This window comes from Dendrobium catenatum, unplaced genomic scaffold (genome assembly GCF_001605985.2).
Source record: "Dendrobium catenatum unplaced genomic scaffold, ASM160598v2 fragScaff_scaffold_1148, whole genome shotgun sequence".
Lineage (NCBI taxonomy): Eukaryota > Viridiplantae > Streptophyta > Magnoliopsida > Asparagales > Orchidaceae > Dendrobium > Dendrobium catenatum.
In genome coordinates, this window is record NW_021319610.1 from 1,248,326 (window position 1) to 1,263,155 (window position 14,830).

The 14,830-nt window shown below is 29.8% G+C and overlaps 1 non-coding gene across 1 annotated transcript; it reads right to left on the minus strand.

The window, feature by feature from the left end:
* Positions 1–1,287: 1,287 nt before the first annotated feature.
* LOC114580640 lies at positions 1,288–1,394 on the minus strand. Its single transcript, XR_003702133.1, has one exon. It is a non-coding gene; the product is annotated as a small nucleolar RNA R71 (small nucleolar RNA).
* Positions 1,395–14,830: the final 13,436 nt, after the last annotated feature.

Here is a 14,830-nt window from a genome sequence, read left to right on the forward strand (position 1 = left end):
ATCATTTTGATTTTCTTCTTTAAATAAAAATTTAAAAAACCCTAGTTCAACCTCCCCCCCCCTCCCTTCTTGGGGTACCATTGTCTTCCAACATGATCTTTATATATAATATTATCTAAAAAAGGTAAATTTTAAGAATGATTCTTTTAAGTTAGAAGTTTATAAGTTTTACAAGTTTGATGACTACTTAGGAATCCTAGTTTACTAAAAATAACTAAACATTATAGTAAAAATCCAAAAATAATTAATGACATGGGATTTTTTTATCAAAAGATAATGTTTTGAAATTTAGTGAACAAAATTAAAATGTTTAGAAAGCTAATAATAAGTATCAAAGCTTAATAAAGCAAGATCATTTAGGAAAGAGGATTGAAATTACTATTGATAAATAAGGAGTTGTTAAAATAAGTGGCATTTATGGATACTAAGTGATTATTATTTGAGGCACAAAACTTTATAGGGAACTCAAAATTTATGCTATGTGATTCATTTATGGAGTTCCAAGATGTTTTAAAAACTTTATTTTTGTAGTCAAGTAGAAAAAAAGAATGAAGTTAAGTATATGTTTGTGAACTTTATTAAATTATTATAAGGCTAAATATCAAAGACTAAATGGACTATTATAAACATTATCGATTCAAGAATGAAAGTGAAAATATATTATAATGGATGTTGTTATGGGATTTCAGATATTTAGATAGCCTTTGCATTTAGGTGATAATTGTTAGATTGAATATGTATACTATGTTTTTATCAATTATGTAAATGAATTTTGTTAATGAGTTAGAAAGGTTATATGTCAAATAAATTATTTGATTACATGGTATCCCAAAAGTCACTATATAAGATAGAGAAGATAGATTTACATCAAGATATTGGAAGAATATTCATGAAAGTTTTGGAAACAGATAATATCTAACAAATTGATCGTCAACTAAAAATGATAATTTTGGTGTTAAAAGGTTTTAAAAACTGTCATTGCCAAGTCCCCAGCCTTGAATAAAAAATGTAGAGGATTAAATTAGGAAGTCGATGGTGCAAAATTCTCAATTTAGGGGAACTCCCATCGAATATCCTAACCTATATTTAGCAAGTTTCATAGAAATTTTTGTAATATTTAAGTACAATAGTGTTAGTGATGATGCCATTAGACAAAGATTTCTCCCATTTTCTCTAAGAGACAAGGAAAAAATATAGTTAATGTTGTTACCTCTAGGCATTATTAACACATGGAATGCGTTGGCCCACAAATTTCAAGGAAAGTATTTCCCACCTTCTAAGACTGGCAAGCTTAAAAATGACATCACTTCTTATACTCATTTAAAAGGAGAATCTATTTATGAAAGTTGGGAAAGATTCAAAAAGATGCTTAGAAAGTGCCCTCACTATGCCTTTTTTGATTGGAGTATAATTCAAATTTTATAAATTATTGGTAGGGTCCCTTATAGCTATAATTGATGTTACAGCTGAAGGTTTTTTGATGTCAAATTCTTTTTAAGATGCTTATGAATTTATTGAAGAAATGATAAAAAATAATTTTTCAGTGACTTGATGATAGGGTGAATGCTAAGATAGTTATTGGAGTATATAAAAATGATTCTTTATCTATTTTAGCTGCACAAGTTGCTGTAGTATCAAAGAAATTAAGCACTTTAGGCTTAAATTCTGATTCATCTTTATATTTAGAAGATAAAAGTGCAATCGTAGAAAATGATATTTAGATGATTAAAAATATAAATTTGATTGGGAGACAAAATAATCTTTGTTAAAATATAAATAATCCAAGTTTGAGGAATCCCCAAAATTTTAATTGGATAAATATTATTGATGAAAAACATTAGAATTCTAGTTAAAATAACCAAGTCCAAAATTGGAATAATGAAAATCAAGCTGAGAATAATCTAAGACCAGCATATCCTCCTAGATTTAATAAAAGCAACAAAAATGAAACTAGGGAGGCACCACTAAAAGACATGGTCATGCAATTGGGAACTTAATTACAAAGTCATGCAACTTCAATAAAAAATTTGGAAGCTCAACTAAGTTAGCTTAGAATTTATTAGCAGTAGTAGACCCATTTGATCTCTTTCTACTAACACTAAAGTTAATCCTAAAGATATAGTGAGAGAGATATAAATGGGTCCCAATTGAATAATAACAACTATCCACCTTAGCCAAATGGAAGTCCTGCTAAATACTATAAACTTAATGCTTCTTGGAGGCAACCCAATATTATGTTTAGTTAGTTATCAAGTATGGCTAAAAACTTTAAACTTAGTATTTTTAGGGAGGCAACCCAATCCTCTAGATTAGGTTTTATTTAATATGCTTAAAAAAAACTTAAGAGTGAAGAACGGAGCACTGCGGCGCCATACCTTTGAATGTCATAGGGCTATGATGTCCTTAATGGTTGAAAATTTAAAATTTTCAAACTTCTCTCCTACTGAAATGTATTAAACCAATTAGGAGAAACGTTTCCTTTTAGTTTCCTCCTCTCTTGAGTGATTATCATATTTTATTCTCTTGAAAATAAAAAAATCAAAGTTATGGGTACAATCAAGAATCCATCATCTTCTTCAAAGAGCCAAATGAAAATCCTACCAAGAATGAGGATTCTTTTCCACTTCATCATATGCAAAAGTTCTGCCAATATTACTAAGTTGAAAATTTTCAAAAAGGAGTTGTATGAAGATAAGAAGAAGCATATGGTAGAAATAAGGAAAATGCATGGTGGTAGATTTTTCTTATTTTATTTTAATAAGAAAGATGTGTTGCTATTTGATTATAAAAAAAGTATTGCAATGAAAAATCAAATCTGGATGGAGCGGTCCTTTCACTTTCATGAGTATTTTTATTAATGTTGCCATCAGAATACAAGACAAGAAAACATTGCAAACCATTAAAGTTAATGGGTATAGAATCAAACCAAGCGAATAGAGGAGTGAAGAGTTCTTAAGGATGTGTTTATGTTTTTATTATTCTACTTTATTATTTTTTAGAAGAGAAGGAAGAGTTGGGAGATTAGCTAATGTAATTAAACTTAATTGAAATTTTTGGCTTTGAGAGCCATTATTAAACTTTGGGGTGCCTTGTGCATTGGTTATCTTGCAAATGTGTTATGTTAAGAGTGCCATGTTTATTTTACACACTTTTTATCACTCATATGAAAGTATGTGTTTATAATGTTGTTAATGTGTTTATTTATATATTAGAAAATTCCCTTCATGCTAAAATTATTATTTTCCTCCAATTACTTTTGTATTCTAATTATTTAATTAACCCTTATAAAATGATAATTATTATTATAAACAATTTGAAAAATAATAAAACCCAATATCCTAATGTAAAGGAACACTGTTTATACTTCATAGGTTGGATAATCTAATAGTTAACTCATTCATCCATTTGAGCTAATATTTATTTAAAATTTTAAGTTATACCTTTATGAATTTAACTTTTTTTAAAAAAATGTAACATGAATAATTGGTATTTAATAATAGATATTAGTAAATTGAAATTTGAAATCTTAGCTTATCGTAAGATGAAATTAGTAATCTCATCAAGTCCATACATTAAAATTATTAAGACTATATTAAAATCCTAAAGCAAAAGCTCATATTGAAAAGCATTATTTATGTACTTTAAAAAAAAGAACTACATATTGTTTTTTATAAAGAAAAATAAATAAAAAATATTAAAAGAAAAAGATGAGTACATTAAAAACTTGGTATTATTGAAAGCTTAAATATTTCAAATACAATCTTATACAAAAATTATAAAGGATAAGATGAGAAAGATAATGCAAGGGATGTTGGACTAATGAAAGAAAATTTTTAACAACAACCATATCCAATTATTAAACTACACTATTCACTTCAACATTAAAAAGTTAAAGATTAAATATATAACCTATAATTTCAAAGTAGGAAAGCACAAGAATGATTTATTAAGTTTAAGTATTGGTAAATTTTCAAAGTAGAAGTATAGACTTAATTCATTTTTACTAATTCTAGATAGTGCTTTATCATCCTAAATTTTTTAAATTTTATATTATGACTTTTTATTTTGGTTAATCACTTAATAAGAATTACAAATCTTTTATTTGTTAGAAGTCAAGCAAGAGATTAAGATGGCAAAGATTTGATAAGTGTAAATAATGTTATATTTTATATGTTAATTTCTCAGTAAAATGTGTTATTTTAGTTGTGCATACATTCAAAAATACAAGAAAGGAGTACAATTATAAAGTATTATACAACACCATAGAATTGCACCCAATACCATTGTGGTGCCATCATTGATATCGTTGAAGCACCCAAATATGGACATAATGGCACCTAGTCTCTATTTGCCAGTGTTATGGCATCGAAGGAATCAACGACGTAAAGTACACCCAACTATTTTAGCACTATAGTATCTAAGAAGCAAGTGCCATAAAGCTTAGACTCTACGTACATAATGTTATGGTGTAAAATTCCAAAGCATTTAAGAAAAGGGAGTGCCACCAGGATGTCATAACACTAAAACTATCAACAGAACCATGACATTACAATCATCAGTTCTCAAGCCATAATATTCTAGCTAAGCAATGTATTTATTCATTAAATAGTGAGTTAACTTTAGTAAGCATTGTAGCGGAGAAATCCTTCAGCGCTGTGGCATTAGTTCATTTTATGGGCACTATAGTGCAAGTTTCTTGAGCCTTGTGGTGCCTGAATCAAATTTTTACATTTTTCAATAAATAGTTTGTATTTAGTATTAATTGAGGAGTTAAGTCACTTATTTGATTTTAAATGAATAGTACTTCTCAAATTTTTCCTTAGGAGTGACAACTAAGGGAATTCAGAGAAGTACTAGATACATTCCAATAGAGTATTTGGCTTGTATTTATGGAAGTAGTTTTATAAGCTCTAATAAAACTGTTAAGGAGATCATTGAACCATAAGATATAATAATTTCTTCTATAATTTTATCTATTTATGTAATTAATGAAGCTAAATATGATTCACATTTTCTTCATGTTTTGGTTTGATGGTCTAAATGAAATATGAAGTACTAATGAGTTTTCTTCATCAATAATTTCTTAATATTTTTAATATACCAGGTCTTCATTTAATATACATAGTGTCCATATGTGTAATTAATATTAGGTGTAATGTGGATCTTAGGATTGAGAAAGATGCAACAACCATATATGTTAGATTGGTTTGATCTAAGCATAGGTATTGTGCTTATAATGTATAAAATTTATAAAAATGAATTGCCATGAGGGGGTTATAATAGTACATGCTTTACTTACTCTTCTAAGATTTTCATATGGTGACATACTATGATCATGTAGAGTGGTACTAAGGTTGGAAAGGTTTAATCTATCCTTTGTCTTTTCATGCTTGACTGAGCAATCGATGATGTATATGCCCTGACTAACATCAACATAAAATAAAATCATTAGTAAACTTATTGAATTTAGATTCCATCAATCCAAAATAATTTATCCTAATAGTATTTCATTTAATATTTTTTATTTTAAAATAAGTTACTAAATCTCCACCAAAACTTTTATTTATTGAGTAGGATAATTATTTTAGTTAAAATAAATTGTACTAGTATTTTCAAGTAAGCATTCTTCCTTGTGGGATTAATACCCTGCTTTATTAGTATATTACTTAAATTGATACTAATACTTGCATATATTAAGGATGATTTTTTATAATTTTTATAACTTTTACATCAAAGAAAACCTAAATTTTGTTTAAGGATTGATATAGCCCTAAATAGTTTTCACAATTCTTTATGTTACTCCACCGCCCCCATAACTTATGCATTAATGGTGGTATTTTTTGCAGTTCAAGATCCCTAATCAATGATTTTGATGAAGACAAACATTATTGATTGAATTTTTATTTATTTTAATAAATATTTTAGATATTCCTTTTGTTTATAAGCAACAACATTATAGGTAAAATATACACTACTCAAGGATACTGAAAGTTAATGATTGTGTAGAATAGGATGTCAAGTAAATGAGTCTGTACTTTATTTTTTTTTTAATTTTTCTAGTTTTTGAGTTTGGACACATTACAGTGCATGAAATTGGGTGAACATCAACACACACAGGGTGAGTGAGAAAAAGTTAAATTTAATTTTTTTGTAATAATCATATTGTACAAAATACAATTGTATGGTATGATTAGTTATAGAGAGAATTGGCTTAATTGATAATTGAATAATTATTTTTTGTGAACTAATCATACCATATGACCTAGATCGTATTGTATGATTTGTTTTGATCTAAAATCCCAAGCCACCGAATAAATTAGGTTAGATAATCTAAATTTAAATTTTGAGCTAATCGCATTGTACGATGTGATTCAAACTTTATGAAAATTTAAATTCTAACATAAATTAACCCCCTTAATTAGTCAATCAAATCATAGTTTAATTAGTGATAGCCATTCATACAGTATCATATTTATCATACTGTATGATTGGTAGAGACTAAATTTGGTCATCCTAAAGATTGTACCAAATGAAATCATGATTTATAAACTAATCATACTATATGTATTCTTATTGAACTGGATGACCAACTTGAAATCAACAAATAGTACTATATGATAAGAGTAGTATGGGATGATTAATAGAGTTGATTTCCAATCATCTCAAGAATCGTCCTATATGAATGGAGAAAAAGAAAATAGATCATATTGTATCATGTGTTTAAAAAGTCAAACGGTTTGTCTGAACAAAAATTTGCATCATATTATATGTGTCTTAGTTTTGCACTGATTATATTGTATGAATTTTATTCATACTTTATGAAAAGTGAAGGGAAGCTTGAATTTTTATATTTTCTTAAAGCCTAATACTTAAGCAATATTTTTAAAATCTCTTGGAAACAAGAGAGGATTGTGTGACTACTGAAGGAACTATGAGACAGTTGCTTTTGAGGGAAAATCAAGGTTTGGGTGGAAGGAGAAGATGAGGTTGAGCGTGAGGGAGAAGAAATGTGAGGGTATCACATGGTTTCTCTGGGCTAGCTACACCTTTGCTCCTCTGATAGTGTTGGTGAATCCTTGAAGCCTCTCTTTGGAAAGTGACTTTGAATTCAAGTCCTCAAGGTACTTCACCTTCGTAAGGAGGGAGAAATATATGAAGGTAAGCTGCATTCTCTAAGAGGGAGAATAAGCTTTGGGTTCTCTACCTTTTCTAACATAGAGAAAAATGAATCAAGGAGTGCTTCCAATACACTAGAAGGTGACAAAGCTCCGCCACTTCGCCGCATTTGGTTCAATGGAAGTGAGTCTACAAGGGCTTCTATGCCTTGTTGTAGGAGCAAAAAGAAAGTCACTTTCTGTTAGTGCAATATCCATAGTGGAGGACTTTGTGGAGTGGACGTATGTTAATGTTAACGAAATTACTATAAAAATTCTAGTGTGCTTTTTTTATTTTCTACATTTTTATTTTCATGCAATTTTCTTTCTTTGCAAGTTGAATTTATTAGTTTCAATCTTATCAATCAACTATATTGGGTTTAGAACTTTTTGTTATAAGAATATTTGCATGAGATAACAAAATTAAAAAAAAAAATAGCCTTTTTTTTAAATTGCTTTCGCAAGTTATTTTGTGTAATCTATAAGAATAAAGTTTTTAAATTTTTTTGTGGCTAAAGTAAAAAAAAGTATTCCTACTTAAGAATTTTTAAAAATTACAAATTCACACACCCCCCCTTCTTGGTGCACCTTAGGATATTTCTGTGAGGTTTAATAACCTTCTCCAACTTTCAAGTGGTATCAAAGCAGGTCTTAAAATTTAGTTTTTAAAATCTTCCAAAAAATATCAATAGCACATTTTTGTAATCGAAAATACTATGGACGATTATTATATAACCTATCCACCACTATTTGATAATATACCATTTAATTTATAGAAAATTTGTATGTATACCTTCTTATAATCTATTGATTATTGCTTTTAGATTTTCATACAAGAAGTTTATTCTATACCATCTCATTTGATTAGTGTCTTAACATGGAAGTAATATTTAATGAATAGAGCAATGAGTATAGAGACTTAGCTCAATTAAATGCTACATGCTTGAATGCTTTTTTATTTACTATAAAGTATGAAGATTATATACATGTATTGACCTCTACTATGAAAGAAAGAGATGTTCCGAATGGGTGGGGGTGAATTAGTACTTTAAAAATATTCCTAAACAAGAATACTAACTTTTCATAGATTTTTTTTTACTTTTGAACTAAGCAATTTAATTTCACAATACGGAATATAACAAATTAAATACAATTTAAAACATTGATGATAAAATTCTAAGTTATATAACAGAATATTGATCTCAAAAATTCACCTAGCAGTTATAACAAAAATTAAATGCAAAAAGTAAAATACAAAAAAATGAAAGAGTACATAAGATTTTTATAGTGGTTTGGTCAACCTTGACTTACGTAGACTCCCTGGAGTCCTCCGCTCTGAGTATTGCACTAATACTAAGTGACTCTCCTTCTGATCCCTCAGTAAGGTGGAGAAGCCTTTACAAAATCTTTTACACCAACCCGTTGAGATAGAGGACCAAAGCTCCTTTCATAGTTAGAGAATATTAACTTCTTTTTCTCCCTCCTAGTAAATGCAGAGAACCTTAACTCCATTTTCTTCCCTCCTAAAGAAGGTAAAGAACCTCAAGGACTTGACTAAGAAGCCTCTCTTTCTAGAGATCTTCCATAAGACTCACCAAAGCCATAGGAGGAGTAAGGGAGAAGCTAGCCCGAAGAAACCATGTGATCCCCTCACACTACTTCTCCCTCACGCTAAAGTTCACCGTATCCTTCCTCTCATAAACCATAATTTTCTTCAAAAGCTACCTCTTAGAGTTACTCCTTCAGTCATGTTCCTCTCTTAGCATTCTTAGAAAAAAGATTAAAGCATGGCTTCTATAATAGGCTTCAAAAAACCCTAAAAAATTAAGTTAACTGTCACTGATGGTACAATATGATCCAAGTTCATGGAGTAAGTTTAGTTCAAAACTAGTCCCATCTAGTACGATGTAAATAGTCATTCAAACAAACTATTCAAATTTTATGAACACATCATATAGTATCATCCAAAGATCATCCGATTTGATCTGTTTAATTTCCATTTTTTGTATGGGATAATTCCTATGACAATTGAAAGTCATCTTTGTCACTCATCCCATACCATTTTCATCATACAATATGGTTAGCTATTTAAGGTAAATAATCTAGTATGATATGAATATTATACAATGTAATTAGGTTATAATTTGTATCTTAATTTTGTATGCTTTTTGGGATGACCAAAATCATCTCTACTAGTTGTTTGGTATGATCAACATCGTACAGTATAATTATTCAAAAATTATGGTTTTGTTTAGTATGATCTTTGGGATGACCATATTTTAATTCTATTAGTCATCTGGTACGATCAACTATCTATCAATATACCATGATTTGATTGACTAGTCATGGAGGACAATTTAAGCAAGATTTGTAATTATTATACAGTATAAATGGCTTCATACAGTATGATTAATTCAAAAACAAATTTTTAAATATCTTACTTAATTTATCTCATGGCTACAGTTTTTATAATGAAATGAATCATAAAATATGATATATATTGTACAGTGTGATTAGTTCATAGAACATGAGTTTTCAAGTAGCCATTGAGCCAATCTTTAAATTATTGGATTGTATTATATAATTTTAATTTGAATAGTACGATTAGTTTAGAAATATTTATTTTAAAAATTATTTTCTCACTCCCCTTGTATGTGTGTACATAGTCACTCAATTTCATTCACTCTAATGTGGCATTACTTAAGAAAATATAAAAATACAGACTCTATCTACATGACATCCTAAACTACCCAATCTTGAGTCTTTAGTCATCTTGATTATTGAACTAGAAATTGTTAGTAAATAATACAAACTATATCCAATATATTTTCTAAGAAAATACAATTTAACCAATAAGGTTTGTCATTTTCTAAATCATAGGCTAAGGATCCTAGATTTACAATAATCTTCCTATTTTTTATGATGGCAAACAAATTTGGTTGAAATATAGCTTAACAAAATTTTAATCCTAAGCTCCTCCTTACTAAATAAAAGATGATAGAATTGAACTAGTGTTGGTGGTGTTATGGTTCGATATGACAATCCAATCAAGTTTCTAAATATGACAGTCCAGTCACTTGAGCCATTGAATAATATCATCCTAAGGGTACGCAGGGTAGGCAGGTGTAGGTGGTGGTATTATTGGCGGTGGAGGTCCTGCAGGAGCTGCTTGCCCTTCTTCATCAAAATCAAGCTAAGTGTGCTCTTGCCACAATAAAAAATGATATGGAAAAAGGCATCCATATAGAAAATAGGGACATTATCGAGTGAGGTAGGAAATGTGAGTTAGTATTTGTGGTAAAAGATATAGCCTATGATGTGTGCTAATGCTACATTTTGTTTTCTATGAGTGTTTGGATGGTGAATATGATTCATGTTATGGAAATAGTTAAGAATCATTTGGGATTCATATAACTGAGAATTCAACATTATGAGGTAAGTGACAATGGAGAGAAGGGGGGTTATGTTAACCCAATCTCTTGCTTTGGGTATAATAGAAGTGTGAAGTGCATGCAGGATTACATGGAAATTTTGATTTAAATTTTGAGCAAGGGGTTGGTGTTGATTTGAAGGCACATTCCTAATGGTTAAATAAATACCTATCCAGTCAAACTTATGGGAGAATAGGGATTAAGGGTGAGGTCCTTCAGTAGAGAAACCTATGTGTTGTGCTAAATCAGCTTTAGTGATTTCTACATTTTGATGGCAAACAAAAGAGGTCGTGGTAGAGACTTCTTGATTCATCATAAGAATGGCTAAGAATTTTTATAAAAGTTTATAATTGAAAGGAAAAGCCAGGGTAAGGAGGAATTCAAGGGTAGTGGAGGCAAAAAGGCTCATCATCTCAAAGTTTAGGGCAGGTTAGTTTAACATCTGAGAGAGAGTAATCTTTGCCTCTTAATACTTTTGATACACATCTTCATCTCGTGTAGAGAGGAAGTGATCGTCAAAGGGATGAGAGGAGGAGCTCCCATGAGTCATTCTTCCATATTTGCTTCAACTGGCCATTAAGGAGTAAAGTTTAGAAAGTAGAATTGTGAAGATAGTTTTAGTGAATTGAACCAGTCTAACCCTCTAATTTATAAAATTTTGGAGATTTGTAAACTATGAATGAAGTTTGTGTAGTATGATCAAGGTTCGTGCACTACAATCAGGGAGTTAATTTGTCTGAATGACATTTTAAAAAAATTGGTCAAATCATACAGTATGATCAATATCATACTGACTGATTAATATCATACTAGTCAATTCATACATTATGAAAAGCATCATAGAGTACAAACATAGTATGAATTTCAATTATTATCAAATCAACCAAATTAAATTTTTCCCAATCCATTTTGATACATGTATCATATAGTAAAAAGGGATGTATCATGCAGCACTAAAGGAAATAAATTTGTACCAAATGGATTGAATTCCTTAACGATTAGTGATACATGGATCATATAGTATGAAGAGAGGTTTGCACAGTATGATGTGTATATTAGTGATTTAATTTGTACTATTGTTGTAATAAAGAGCTATGATTTGTGTATATATGCATATCGTATAGTACGAATGTGAATCATATACTATGATCAGGAAAGAAATTTTAAAGATTGGAATTATTGTGATTCAGTGAATTGCATGTGTGATAAACAAGAAACAACTTAGACCAATTTTTTTTAAATAAACAAAAAATACTAAAATATGAAGAGGTGCATGAATAATATCATACAATTTAAACACATAAGAATGAATGTTTTGAAATGAATTTTTTCTTATTTCTCTTGGCTTAAGAATGAATGTTTATAACACCAAGTTTTGTCCTTAAGGTGCTGAAGGTGTCTTCGGCTAATGATTTTATCAGTATGACTTCCAACTGATATCTTGTAGCCATATGGTGCAATTCTATCTTCCTTGGCTCTCTTATGAAGTGAAGCCTAATGTCTACATGCTTTGTGCGGGAGTGCTAAATTAAATTTTTGGATATGAAAATTGCATTATTGTTATGACACATAATTGGAATGGTTCCTACAAGTATTCTAAGATCTAAATGTTTTTTACTTCAGCCATAAGACTTGAGCAACACAACTCCCTATTGTTATATATTCTACCTCAACTATAGAGAGGGCTACTAAATTCTATTTTTTTACTAGACCAAGAAACTAAGGATTGTCCTATGAATTGACAAGTTCTAGAAGTGCTTTGTTTATCTGCCCTACATCATGCAAAATTAGAATATGATCTTATAATTTCGAAAGAGGTGTTGTGTCTAGGATACTAGTTTCCTAGGTTTAAAGTTCCTAATAAATGTATAAAGATTATTTTAACCATAGTCATGTGTGATTCTTTTGGAACGGCTTGAAATCTAGCACAAAGGAAAACACTAAATATTATATCTGGTCTGCTATATGTTAAGTACATAAGTGATCCAATAATTCCCTAATATTTTTTTATCCACTTACTTTCCATTTGGGTCCTTATCTAATTGGACAGTGGAGCTCATAGGAGTGTTTATGGCCTTAGCATTGTCCATTTCATATTTTTTAGAAATGTCCTTGATGTATTTATTTTGGCAAAGAAAGGTTTCATCATCCAACTATTTTACACTAAATTCAAGAAGATAATTATGTTCTCCCATTATGCTCATTTTAAACTCTTTGTTCATGGTTTTAAAGAATTCATCACAAAGGTTTTTATTTGATGATCCAAAAAAAAGTCTTTAATATAGATTTGAAGAATGAGAAACTCTTCTCCTTTATTCTTTAGGAAGAGGGCAATGTATACATTACCCTTAACAAAACATCTGTCTAGAAGAAATGTGCTCAACCTTTTATACAAAGCCCTAGGTGCTTGCTTTAACCCATATAATGCCTTTTTTTATTTAAACACATGGTTTGGAAATTTTAATTTCTCAAATCTTGGGGGTTGCTCAATGTACACATCCTCTTTGATTAACTAGTTTAGGAAGGCACTCTTAATATACATTTGATATAGATTAAACCCTTTAAAGTAACCAATGTCTAAAAGCATCCTCATGTCTTCTAGTTTAGCTACAGGGGCAAAAGTTTTTTCAAAGTCAATCCCTTTAATATGATTATACCCCTTAGCTACTAATCTAGCCTTATTCCTTACTAACATGCTAGATTCATTCATTTTATTCTTGAAGAATCATTTAGTTCCTACAACACTCTGGTCTTTTGGTCTTTTCACCAACTCTTAAATATCATTTCTAACAAACATATTTAGTTTTTTCTGTATTGCTATGATCCAAAATTCATTACTTTGGACTTATTTTATGTTGGTGGGTTCTATCATGGAGATAAATCCAGAATGACTAACCTCCTTTCTAAGTCCATGCCTAGTTCCTGCACCTTGAAAAGGGTCTCCTGAGATCAATTCTCTAGGATAACTAGAAGAATATCTCAAATCTCTTGGTAACTTTTCTTGAGGTTCTAGTCTATCTCCTATGGTAATGGTTTCTACCCCTTGAATGACCTCCACATCTTCTTCAATTTTCGGTTCAAATATCCTATCTAATTCATCAAATACCATATGGGTAGACTCTTCTACTACTAGGGTCCTCTTATTAAAAATTTTATAGGCCTTACCTATGGATGAGTAACCTAAGTAGATGCCATCATTAGATTCAGAATCAAATTTACCTAAGGGTGACTTTCAATTTTTTTGGACAAAGCATTTACATCCAAAAACATGTAAGTGAGAAAGATTGGGTGTCCTACCCTTAAGGAGTTCAAAAAATATTTTATTCAACTTGGATCTAACATTAACACTATTTAAAATACAACAAGCAGTGTTCACTACTTTTGCTAAAAAATGACTAGGGAGTGAATACTTAGCTAGCATTGCCCTAGCGGCTTCCACCAAGGTTCTATTTTCTTTCAGTTATTCTATTCTATTGCGGATATAGGGTTAGAAAAGTTATGTTTTATTCTTGTCTCGTAACAAAAGATCCAAAACTATCATTTTTATACTCTCCACCATGATCAACATAAATTGTTGAAATTTCACATCATAATTTCCTTTGAATCCAAGTAGATAAGGTTCTAAATTCCATAAATGAATCACACTAGTGTTCTATAAATATTATCCAAGTGAATCTAGAGAAGTCATCTACTATCACAAATACATATGTCTTTCGTCCTAGGTTGGTTGTACAAAAAGGTCCAAATAGGTCCATGTGAATGGATTCTTATGGCTTGGAGGTATTGATGTTTTATTTGAATGAAATGAAGATTTAATGTGTCTACCTAGTTGGTAGGCATCACACAGGTTATCCTTAGTGAATTCTAACTTAGGTATACCTTTAACTAAGTTTTTTAGGTGATATTCCTAAGAGTCTTCTTATTCACATTACATAGTCTCCTATGTCATCTATTATAGTTTTTAAGCATAACGAATTTGAATATTCAATGCAGTTAAGTCTAACATATAAATATTTTTTATCTATTTTCCTTTGAACATAAGCTTTTCATTCAAATTAATCATGCGTTTGTCAGAAAGAAATTTTACATCAAATCCTTTGTCAAATAGTTGAGTAAAACTTAACAAGTTATGCTTTAAACCATCAACTAACAAAATATTTTTAATCAAAAAGTATTTAGAGTTTCAAATTATATAGGAGCTCATAACTTTCAAAGTATCGTTATCTCCTAATGTCACTTTGTCTC